The sequence below is a fragment of the Lissotriton vulgaris genome, chromosome 12, assembly GCF_964263255.1.
Source record: "Lissotriton vulgaris chromosome 12, aLisVul1.2, whole genome shotgun sequence".
Classification (NCBI taxonomy): domain Eukaryota; kingdom Metazoa; phylum Chordata; class Amphibia; order Caudata; family Salamandridae; genus Lissotriton; species Lissotriton vulgaris.
In genome coordinates, this window is record NC_141700.1 from 31847608 (window position 1) to 31859656 (window position 12049).

General features: G+C 47.3%; 1 protein-coding gene across 7 annotated transcripts in view; it reads left to right on the forward strand.

Annotated features, from left to right (window-relative positions):
- LOC147673140 (uncharacterized) overlaps positions 1–12049 on the forward strand; it is a 285024-nt gene that overhangs the window by 179801 nt on the left and 93174 nt on the right. For 2 of the 7 annotated variants that reach the window (XM_086946872.1, XM_086946876.1), the window contains one exon: positions 8665–8825. The exons of 4 other annotated variants lie outside the window; for them this stretch is intronic. The gene's annotated coding sequence lies outside the window, so the exon portion shown is untranslated. Of the gene's footprint in view, positions 1–6694; positions 7915–8664; positions 8826–12049 lie in introns of those variants that run through there. One more of the 7 variants, XM_086946873.1, reaches the window with a different exon arrangement.

Consider the following 12049-nt stretch of genomic DNA (forward strand, 5'->3'; position numbering starts at 1 on the left):
GACACTTGTGCCACTGTCACCATGGTGACACCTAACTTTGTGGACCCTGGACAGATCATGCCAGGTACAGATTTCCTGGTGACCAATGCCAGCAACGTCACTACCAGTCATAGTATGGCGATTGTTGCTTTCTCCTGGGAAGGGGTAAATGGCCAGAAAAAGGTTGTTGTTAGTTCAGACCTCCCAGTGGATTGTTTGTTGGGCAATGATTTGGAGTCATCACAATGGTCAGAAGTGGAGCATAGGACTCACATGGAGATGTTAGGCTTGCCAGCACATGTGCTTGCTGTGACTAGGTCACAGGCCAGAAGATGCCCCACTGAACAGGTGGTGGATTCTGGAACAATGGACCAGACACCTTCCAAGAAGAAGAGCAGTAGGGTTAAGGCATTGCCTTCCCCCTTGCCCCAGGTTGAGGATCAAGTCTCAGAGGAGGCTGACCTACAGGAATTGAGGGAAACTGAGCCTAAAGAATTCGAGCTTGATCAAGTTGAATTTCTGGGCTCAGGGGGACCCTCAAGAGAAGACCTGGGGAAGGACCAATTAGACTGCCCTTCCCTTGAACCCCTCAGACAGCAGGCTGCTGCTGAGGCTGCTGGGAACGCCACAGGTACCCACAAGGTATACTGGGAGGATGGACTCCTGTACACTGAGGCAAGAGACCCCAAGCCTGGCATGACCAGGAGGCTGGTTATCCCCTTGTCTCAGTGTGGTTTCCTTCTTACCTTGGCCCACGAGATTCCCTTAGCAGGACACTTAGGCCAGACGAAGACGTGGGACAGGCTTGTCTCACACTTTCACTGGCCTCACATGAACGAGGATACCAAGGAGTTTTGTCGCTCCTGTGTCACTTGCCAAGCCAGTGGTAAGTCAGGTGGCACAACAATTGTCGGTCCAATGGAACCCCAGACAGCATCAGGGCACAAGTTTATACTGGTGGTAGTGGATCATGCCACCAGGTATCCTGAAGCTATTCCCCTTAGGACCACTACAGCACCTGTTGTGGCTAGAGCCCTAGTTGGAGTGTTCTCCAGAGTGGGCTTCCCTAAGGAGGTTGTCTCTGACAGAGGTGCAAACTTCATGTCGAGCTACTTGACTGCTATGTGGAAGGAATGTGGTGTCAACTACAAGTTCACTACACCCTATCATCCACAATGCAATGGGCTTGTTGAAAGGTTCAACAGGACCCTAAAAGGGATGATTCATGGACTACCTGAAAAGCTCCGGTGTAGATGGGACGTCCTGATTCCCTGCCTTTTATTCGCTTATAGAGAAGTCCCACAGAAGGGGGTTGGCTACAGCCCTTTTGAACTTTTGTATGGGCATCCTGTAAGAGGACCCCTGTGTTTGGTGAAGGAAGGATGGGAGAGACCTCTCAAAAAGCCTGCAACCAACATAGTGGACTATGTGCTTGGTCTCCGCTCCCGGATGGCTGAGTACATGGAAAAGGCATCTGAAAACCTTAAGGCCAGCCAAGAACTCCAAAAAGCTTGGCATGACCAAAAGGCTGTCCTGACTGTTTACCAGCCTGGACAGAAGGTGTGGGTGTTGGAGCCAGTGTCCCCAGCAGCACTCAAAGACAAATGGTCTGGGCCCCACACGATTCTTGAGCAAAAGGGAGAGGTCACCTACCTGGTGGACCTTGGAACTCCCCGGAGCCCCCACAGGGTGCTCCATGTTAACAGGCTCAAAGCATATGTCGACAGGAAGGACATGAGCTTGCTCATGGCCATAGATGAGGGACAGGAGGAAGAGAGTGACCCTCTCCCAGACCTGCTCACTCAGAATCCTGATGATGGATCAGTGGACGGTGTTGTCTTTTGTGGCAGCCTCTCTGAGCATCAACAGAAGGATTGTAAACCGGTTCTTCAATCCTTCCGGCATATGTTCTCTCTAACACCCAGTCAGACCAATTGGTGTACCCATGAGGTTGACACTGGTGACAGCTTGCCCGTCAAGAGTAAAATCTACAGGCAGCCCGATCACGTTAGAGACTGCATCAAAACTGAAGTGCAGAAAATGTTGGAGTTGGGAGTCATTGAACCCTCAGATAGCCCTTGGGCTAGTCCCGTAGTTCTAGTGCCAAAGCCTCACACCCAGGGTGGTAAGAAAGAGATGAGGTTTTGCGTAGACTACAGGGGTCTCAATGCAGTCACTAAGACTGACGCCCACCCAATACCAAGGGCAGATGAGCTTATAGATAGATTGGCTTCTGCCAACTACTTAAGTACATTTGACCTGACAGCTGGGTATTGGCAAATCAGGTTAGCTGAGGACACCAAGCCCAAGACAGCATTTTCTACCCCTGGTGGGCATTATCAATTTGTGGTAATGCCCTTTGGTTTGAAAAATGCACCCGTCACCTTCCAAAGGCTGGTGAATCACGTTCTCACTGGGCTGGATGACTTCTGTGCAGCGTATCTTGACGATATTGCTGTCTTTAGCTCCACCTGGGAGGATCACCTGGTCCACCTGAGGAAAGTGTTAGAGGCTCTGCAAGCAGCAGGTCTCACTATCAAGGCCACCAAGTGCCAGATAGGGCAGACACAGGTTGTATACTTGGGCCACCTTGTAGGTGGAGGCCAAGTTCAACCACTGGAGAGCAAAATACAGTCGATCAGGGACTGGGCTCCTCCAACCACCCATACTCCGGTTCGAGCTTTCTTGGGCCTGACTGGTTACTACCGAAAGTTTGTCAGAAATTATGGATCGATTGTGATTCCACTTAATGAACTGACAAGTAAGAAAATGCCAAAAAAGGTTCAGTGGACAGCAAGCTGTCAAAAAGAATTCGATGACCTAAAACAGGCCATGTGCACAGCACCTATCCTCAAGAGTCCAGACTACTCCAAACCATTCATTGTCCAAACAGATGCTTCTGAGTTGGGTGTGGGAGCTGTTCTATCTCAACTGAATTTTGATGGTAATGACCAGCCCATTGCTTTTATAAGCAGACGGCTGACCCCCAGAGAGAAAAATTGGTCAGCTATTGAGAGGGAGGCCTTTGCTGTGGTTTGGGCCCTGAAGAAACTGAGGCCATACTTGTTTGGCACTCATTTCAAGATTCAGACCGACCATAAGCCCCTCTTATGGCTAAATCGGGTGAAAACCCCAAACTGCTTAGGTGGTCCATTTCCCTACAGGGGATGGACTTCACAGTGGAGCATAGACCTGGCACTGATCATGGCAATGCAGATGGGCTCTCCAGGTATTTCCACTTAGAACAAGAAGACTCACCTGGTCAAGGTTAGTTTATTGTCCCAACGTTTGGGGGGGGGGTCATGTAGGAGAGTAGGGTCTGCAATCCTATGATCACCCAGATTTTTTGCTTTCGTTTCACTGGTTTACGACTTTCTCTGGCTGTGGGCCTGCCAATCAGACCCACAGCCTAGCTGTTCTCTCGCTAAATTGACATGTGTACCTTAGGTGCATTACCCAATTGGAACTTGGCCACCTTATCAGACCCTGTAACTCAGGGCATCGGTGTACCCAGGGCCTACCAGGGGCTGAAGCATGTATTATGCCACCCCTGGATGGCCATCTAAATCTGACACAACTGGCTGCACGACAGCTGGGGCAAACCCTAAAATGGACACTCAAATTCCTATCAGTCACTCCTATGGCAGGCCTTGACAATCCTGAAGGCAGAGTGCGTGGAATCGTGTGAATTGGCGCTCTGGCATGAGCCGAGCCCGGTTGCAGCTTGCGGAACCAAGACCCAATGGCTGTTCCATGATAACGCGTACCATATATCGCTAACGCGTTATCAAGACATGTCGAGTAAGGTGTCATACGAATCGGGATACTGACCCCTCACCAATGCTGGCGACGGGGTTAGCATTCCACCCTTCTAGAGGGACACGACATGTAAGTAACTGTGAACCTCGGTTAAAGTTAACTGAAGCCTCAGCTCCACAAAATGGATGCTGCCACCACAGACACGAGTCTGACCTCCTGCTGCTGGGAGTCCTTCCAGCAAGGAGAGCTTGGACAAAGGGTTTCCTGTCCGGGGCGGTGCTCGCACCGTCCCAGACAGGGTTTTGTGTATCCTGGGTAGGCAGGGCTTTACAGGAAGGTGACTGCGGAGTGGCACCCCGGTGCTCACTACGCATCTGCCGGCTAGAACCAGTTCCCGGGGCACCCCAGCCCCTGACCTGGGGAAAGTCCGGCATGGGAGAGGGGTGTAACCACCCCCCTTCCTGGTCCCACCCCTAGGGCAGGACCTAGTCGCGTACCCACCCCTTTCTTTAGGGTAAAGGCAGGAGCGGGGACCCTTCCAAATTAGATCATCTTTGAATCAAGAACTACTTTCTACGAAAGGAAATTCAAGACTCTTCTCAAGATTTCTCCCTTGTGGCTAAGGAGTAGTCACCCTGCATCCGCAGGCACCATCTAAGAACTCTGCGGTTTGCTGCACGTCCTTCCTCAGGAATCCGACTGCCCAGCTCGACGAGAACCGGCTTCCCTGGCACCTCTGACCTCTACCCACATCGTCAGCTCAGCTGAGATCCGTGGGTGCGACGAGACCTCGAGGGACCGGCCATCATCAGAACCTGCACGACTTCTAAACCAGCACGACCGCCGAGGGATCCTCTGGTGAGTGCTTTGGGGTCCGAGAAGCCCCGACCCTGAGCAGCTCCAGCACCGAAGTTTAGCCTCCCAGCATCTCTACGATCTGCGTGGGGCACTTCTGCTTTTTGCTGCTCATCACGTTGTCTGGCTACTAGCCGCTGGCTTGTGGCCTTCTCGACGACGCCCGACAACCAACGCTGCTGGTCTGGTTGCTCCAGACTGGCCCTTGCTCCCTTCTGAAAGAAGAGCACCCCGGACTCTCCTGGTCCACTCAAGACGCCATTTTAGGTCCACCACATGTCCCTGAATTTGCCAAGGCTTGTTGCCCCAATCCTGGGCCCAGCGACGCCGACAGCATCAACCTTCGTGGGACAGCTCGCACCTCCATCCTGGTCGCCGACAACGCCTCCTGGTCCGTGAGACTGCTGAGCCTAGCGTCGCCCACTCACCTAGTCGAGGTGACGATCATCCGGTGCCCTCCTGGTACCCTCTGACTACTGGCTAGTAGTTACGAACTTGGTCCCCTCTGCTTTCAGGTGTCATCCATCTCTGATCCAGGCTTGGATCTCTACGAACTATCTCCACTGGTCGCCGGCCAGCAACTCCTTCCTTCCGGCTCCTGGTTCGTAAGCGAGGACTCCCGACGTCTTTAAAGATTTGTGCAGCCGCAGCCCCTGGGCTAGGTAACTTCGGCATTTCGGTGCCCGCATAGCCTCATTATCTAAGGGTCCAGAGTCCCTGTCGCTTCCGACTTACCTTATCGGGTTCGCCCGAGCACACTAAACTTTCCGTGCCCTCGGGCATTTGTGTAGATTGTGCACTTGAAGTATTTTCCTAAGAGTTTTGTTGTGTGCTTAGTACCCTGTCCTCATAAAGGACTGTTGTGATTCTAATAAATACACTGTTTATTTTCATAACACTTGTGTGGTGTCCTTTCACTTGGTGTTCAAGGGGTATATGTGATGGTATAACAGCTGGCTTAACACGCCCTCTAGAGTTTAGCCCGAAGACTGCTCGTATCCACGCTACTAGGATAGCTGGTCTATAAGGTTGACTTACAACCAATCACCATAAGGGTCGTTTGGACTGATGCATAGTGATCACTAGAATAGTGAGCACTGCATATCAGGCCAACTTCTCACACTGTTCACCATTCCTATTACTTAGTACTTCTAATACGTTGCTCAATCCAAGTGCCACCATGATTTCTAGTAACCCCACAGGAGTAAATGTTTTATCTTTTCGTTTTAGCCACGTTTTACAGGCACAATGGGGCAGTCTAAATTGCTAGGCAAATCTGGCATTTACTAATTCAATAGCGGGTACCTTCATCCCCTAAAAAAATAGCCCTCGTGCTGCCATGTGCCCAAAACTTGGCTCTTCAGATTGGCCCAGTGTTACAAACTTTCCGTTCACTGTTAGTTCTAGTGGATCCTCTTGTTGGAGGGTGTTGGGGGCCTGATTGCCATGGGCTTGCACATAGAGGATGGTCCTGGGGAGATAGGCCAGTTTACTACTATGTCATTTCAAGCAGAGCACATCTTCATCACTGTAGCTGGTTTCTGTTTGTAAAGCAACCGTTAATTGGTGGCTTCAGTTTATTTTTAACTTGCATGCCAGTTAAACACAGAGCACAGGTTCCAGATTTTTGCCAAGACCTTTGGAGATAACTGGCTGTTGAATTTGTTGAATTTGACATGCATATTCTTCTAATTTTGAAATGCTGGGAATAGGCAGATTCGGCAGTGGCGCACAGGTCGTGGGATTTCCACCCTCAGCAGCTGAATGTATTCCATTTGGGTATTTGAGTCACTGAGACTATTGTGATGTGAATTTGCTCTAGGCATAACCATTTCGCGCCCTACAGTGGAAGAGATCAAGATGTGCTGCACCATTACATGTTTTAATACCAAATAATAGACTAGGGTATCTGCACTGTACCAGTGGGGCGACAAAAGGCTTCCTATTTGCCATGTAACCCCTTTCGTTCTGAAGAAGAAAACCGTTTCCTGCATTTGCAGGTACTGGAGCACCAGTTTGAATTTTAAATACATGTACGTCCATGAAATATTAATGCAAATCTAATGTCTTGACACAAAATGACAGGCTTCTTTTATCTTAGTTTGCAGGCTTCCTGACTTGAGGACTTCAAGCATCCGTGTTGTATTAAGTCTGTTTGTAAAGTCTGTTTCCTGGTCAAGTTTTATACATTTTGGTTGCTTAACTTTTAGTGTTAGCCGTGGACTGATTCTACATGTTGTCCATGCATCTACTACAAGAAATAGTTTGTGCATAGTAGTATTTGTAATCATTCTATATGATTTTAATAAAATATTATTGGACACGGGTTCAGTTGTCTGTCTGTAGTTTAAACTTTGGGCACCAAGTTGTGCTGAAGATTAAAGGACTTTGGACAGTTTTCATGTTGCCTGGAAAAAGTGAGCCAACGCTATTTTGGTTGGCTCTCAAATGAGCACAGATTATACCCAAGCTTTTCCAACAACATAGTGAAAACACAGAATTTCTGTGTAGAAACTTGGCTGCATAAGTACTGGGCCGTAAAGCCATTTTGTCCAGTTTGTACTTGGACTTTACAAAATGTTTGGCTAGACTTGTGCACAAAATGACCTTTATCAAACTCAAATAGTGCACTGGTGAAAAAATTCTTCTTTTCAACCTTATCAGTAATTGAGTTTGTGGAACCATAAGCGGGGCCTCTTAATATACATGGTTTGTGTTTTATTACACCATAAAACCATAATGCTCTCTTACTTGAAACTGCTGCAGTTTGTAGTAATTGCTTGTCTTCAAGTTGAATTAATCTCGTGGACCCCACACTGGTTATAGCATGCAGTCTAGGCAATTCCCCTTTGTGGTGTGCCTTTGTGGTGTGCACTGGCAATTGCTTTTACTAACAAATTGTTTTGTTTCCTCTTACATGACTCGTTAGAACAATTCTGCTTCCTGTTAAGTCAGGCATTCCCTAACCATAAGGTCTTTTTTTGGGAGTACTGGGAACCTATCGGGGAGTCGAACAGTATACATGGGAACATTGAAAGAACTGGAGTAGTATTGCTAGGTACTTGGATTCCAGGTCTTTTGCCTTTTCCTTAGACAGAAAAACTGTTTCGTCCACAAGACTAGGGAACACTGTGAGTTAAATAATTTGCTGGGAGCAGAGTATTGAGTTGTCTCTTAACATGGGTGTCCAAACAGTAATGTCCTTATTTAGCTGTAAATGTTCCTACTGTAAATAAGCAAACGAGCATTGTATTGCACGGGAGACCATATTTGAAATATTTATAACAACCTGTGGTATTTGAATAAACAATTTAATTGAAATGGATTCCTGTTTTTATTTTTAAACCTTTATTAAATGTCTTAGTCTGGAAAGTCCTGACACCTTTCAGTTTGATTCTGTCCCTTGTGCCCAGCAGGAACGTTCTGTGCTTCTAAAACATGCACTATATAACAGTGTCCACATACAGGTTTGCGGGTGTCGATGAACCCACTAGAACTACAAACAACCATATTTCCACACAAACCATCATTCCCTGTTGTAAAGCAAAAGACTAACCCATTCGATTCATGTCTGTTGAGACTGAAAAAGTGATCGACCTTATAAAAAAAAAATAATCGGTCATCTGACATATTTTGTAGCAGTGCAGTACATGCTCCAAGTAAGTTGCCCTCTCACCTACCTTTGCTTATAAGGACTATATTTTCATCTGTACTTCAGGTGTGTGATAAATGTAACAAGAATGTAAGGGAAATTCTCAGCGAATCATCCAAGTTGGCATAAGTAAGTGTAGATATGGCATTTTAGTTGATGTCACTGTGAGAAAAGTTCACACGATGTTGAAGGGGACACAGAACATCACTGGTTATGTTTATTTCATTTTATTTTATCTGAATTCTTCTCAAGTTTGTTCCCGACCATGTTGTCACGGATAAATCATGTGATTTTGAATAAGTTCGCAAAAACAAGTAGTGGTTTTGTATCTGTTTGCACAGAAAGACTCATGTATTTTTAAGTTGCGCTGAAGTTGTTGGTTCGTGTATTCTAAAGCTTTATTTACATACATTTTGTAGATTGAAGGCCCCCGAAGAAGGGCTAATCAGGCCCGAAATGCATTGGGCATTCTGTGAAAAGATTGGGATGACTTCCTGAATTCTTCATATTCAAAAAATTTTCATGTATATAATGTGTGAATAATCATTATTTTCATAAAGTGAAGCTGATTGAAAAGCAATTGAGACTGTTGTTTTTGTTCATTTAAAGTTTAAGTGTTAAGAATTATAACTTTTGAAGAAAACATTCTTATGTACTGTGTAAAATGTTTGATGGAAATTGCCATTGCAACAGTGCTAAGAGGTCAGGTCTTAGTGACTTGTATTGGGTTTAGACAAAATGTGCCACCACTGCAGCACGCTCCGACAGGAACAGACAGTAGAGGTTTTAACTTTTGATCAAAAAGAGGAGTGCTTCTCTGATTGATTGATTTGTACAGTTCTGTTTGGCCATTGGCCTTAAGATGGAACTCGCATACCTGCTGTGGCCACAGTGTCTCAACATCCGGAAGTCACTCTCACTACGGATGAAGAGAGGGAAGAGGGAGATGGATGAGGGATTCCTTCCAAATGAATGGGATGACTAACAAATTCAAACACCATCACCTTCCACTCCCCCTCTTATAGACTCCCCACCTGCAAATATAGTAGGCTTCCATGTTCTTATCGAAAGGGTGGCGAAAAGGTTCCAACTTTCTATGGTAACCAAGCAGGATGACTGTTTCTTATATGATTTTAAGGAACAAACTAGGAAACTGGTCAGAGTGATACCGATTATTGACTTCATATGTGTAGCGACCGGATTTTTGGACCAAGTTATCAGCTTACTAATTATAGCACACCCAGCCGCCACGTACCAACACCCTCCCCAGGCCCTATAGAACACAACACCTAAAATACCTACCTGAGAATGGGGAAAATGACACATAACCACACATACACAATTAAAAGATACAGCCGATCTGAAACCACAGCCCTGGGAGATATATTTATAATAAAGCAACAAGACTCAATGCCCTCTGGCAAGCAACGCACCACTGTGCGAACAACACCTTCTGGTGAACACAACAAGAACACACCTTGCAGTCTGCACAATCCCTACGCCTTCCAGCAATCACAATAATTTGGACATTACCATTGGGAGCCGATTTTCTTCTCATGGACAAGGGTCCCGACCTTCCCAACAGAATGCATAAGATATGAATTGCATTTGCAGTTATTCTTTGATCAGAAGCAGTACACCTTACTGTCATCCGTTACCTGTAAGAAGTGAATCACCCATCCTTCTATACGTCAGCACCTGGCTAAGAAAATCCCACTTGCTCCCTCCCAAAGGAAAACATACAAATGATAGTAATGCACATTGGGGTCTCTTTATTACACAATGATAGAATAACAAGAAGGAATCTTTGTTACTAGAATAGCAATTACCAACACATTCACACATATGAGGAGCTGAAAGAAAAAGTGATTAATTATGGCATACAAATAGGTAGCTGAAAGAAAAGTGATTGATTATGAACAGATATAATGAAAACACTACACCTCACCCTATTAAGAAGGGTCCAACTCTCTGTCCCTCTCTGGTTGAATCAGGACTCTCTCCATCACCAAGGCACCATCACCAACGGGCCAACTTCTGATGTTCCTCATGGTCTCTGCACTCCACTGGCTCCAACTGCACTCTCCAACTCCGAAGACCAACTGACCAACGAACCAACTGACGATGTAATTCCAACCGCTCCAAAAACCATCTGACCACTCTGCTTCACTGCGGTTCAATAATATAGAAAGCTCTCTCCTCATGGAAATTTCCAGCCAGCAGCCTGCCTCCCACCGAATTCCTGTGCCAAGCCCCGCGCCCTCTACGCACTCCACAGTGGCCATCTGCTGTTGCGTCTGGAGCCCGGGGAACAAACACATTCCTTCGATAAGAGCCGGTCCTCACCGGTTTCCAACTAGTGAACAACAAGCTGAAACTAAAACATCCCCCCTGGCCTACAAGCGTCTCGGAGAATCAGGGCAGAGACAAAATGGAGTCTCTCTAGTTTAGGCTTCTAGGCCCGAAAAGAGGCAAAAGAAACATAGAATCATGTCAAAGCCAATAGGCAAACCTTATAAATATGTAAGATAAAGTCAGAAATAAAGGATTCATGATTATATACTGAGATGGCGGGGATATTGGTCACCACCAGTCCAAATAGTACAAATTATCCTGTTGCTACAATGTGGCAGGAGGGATTGAAGGTTATGAAGACTCCAAATTCAGTTCCAGCAGTATTGCCAACATTGGATAAAAATATAAGGATCCGGATAACTCTCCTGCCTGTCTTATTAGACAACCTAAACCTGACTCTGTTATATCCCAGGTGGCACAGCGTGGTGCCAGGAATCCATCATCTCTGTTACGGGCTCCTCCTGATAGAGATGGTGTAGCAGGGATTTTGTTCCTACACAGAACTGTGCATAGAGACTTAGGACCTCAGTGAATTAGGGTGTGCCAAAACCTCAGTACCCAAAATTCTCTACCAGACTAGCATCAGTGACTCATTGGTTCTTCGTCCTATAGCAAAAACCCCAATGATTAGTCAACCCAGAACATGAAACTTAGTACACCTCAGGTGATGTGGAAATCTGAAAGAAACAGGTTAGTATTAGATTTCTTACCTTGGAATATCCCCAGGTGTCAGACTGGATCCGGAAATTTTTGCGTAGCAGTACCCTTGCGCGTCGGTAGGCGTCGTCTGCGGCTCCGTGGGCGCCGTGATGACTTTGTCGGAGTACTTGGACGCCGCCTCCGCGTGCTGACGTCAGTTCTTCTTCTTTTTTCCGCGCCTGCAGCGCAGATCCGGAAAAAGTGGTACCTTAGTCATTTTTTGACTAAACTTTTTTGAGATCTTTTTGATCCTTCTTTCGAGTCTTCGACTCCGATCGGTGCCGGTAGAATGCCAGGTTTTAAACCCTGTGAGGATTGCGACCGGCTGATGTCGGTCACAGACCCTCACCGTCGGTGTTTCCACTGTCTCGGCGTCTACCACGACTACAAGACCTGTTCCGACTGCCGGTCCCTGACTTCGAAAGCTAGGCGGGAGCGGTGCCGCAAGCAGCTCGAACTCCGGCAGTTGGCCCCGCACCGAGAGAGGTCCCGGTCCGGACGGATGTCGAGGGACCGGTCGCGGGGTCAGAGCCATCATAGCTCCGGGAGTTGACATCACTCCTCGGGTTCGAAGTCATCAGGTAAGCACAAGAAGTCGAAGAGACGTCATCGCTCTTCCGACTCCCCCCGATGCTCGCACGACGCGGCCGGGGGTTCGGGTGACACCGCCCATGCGGCTCCGTCGGAGTCGCGGGCGTCGCGGCCTGCCCCATACCCTCCGGTCCCTGTGTAGCACGCAACGCCGGAGGA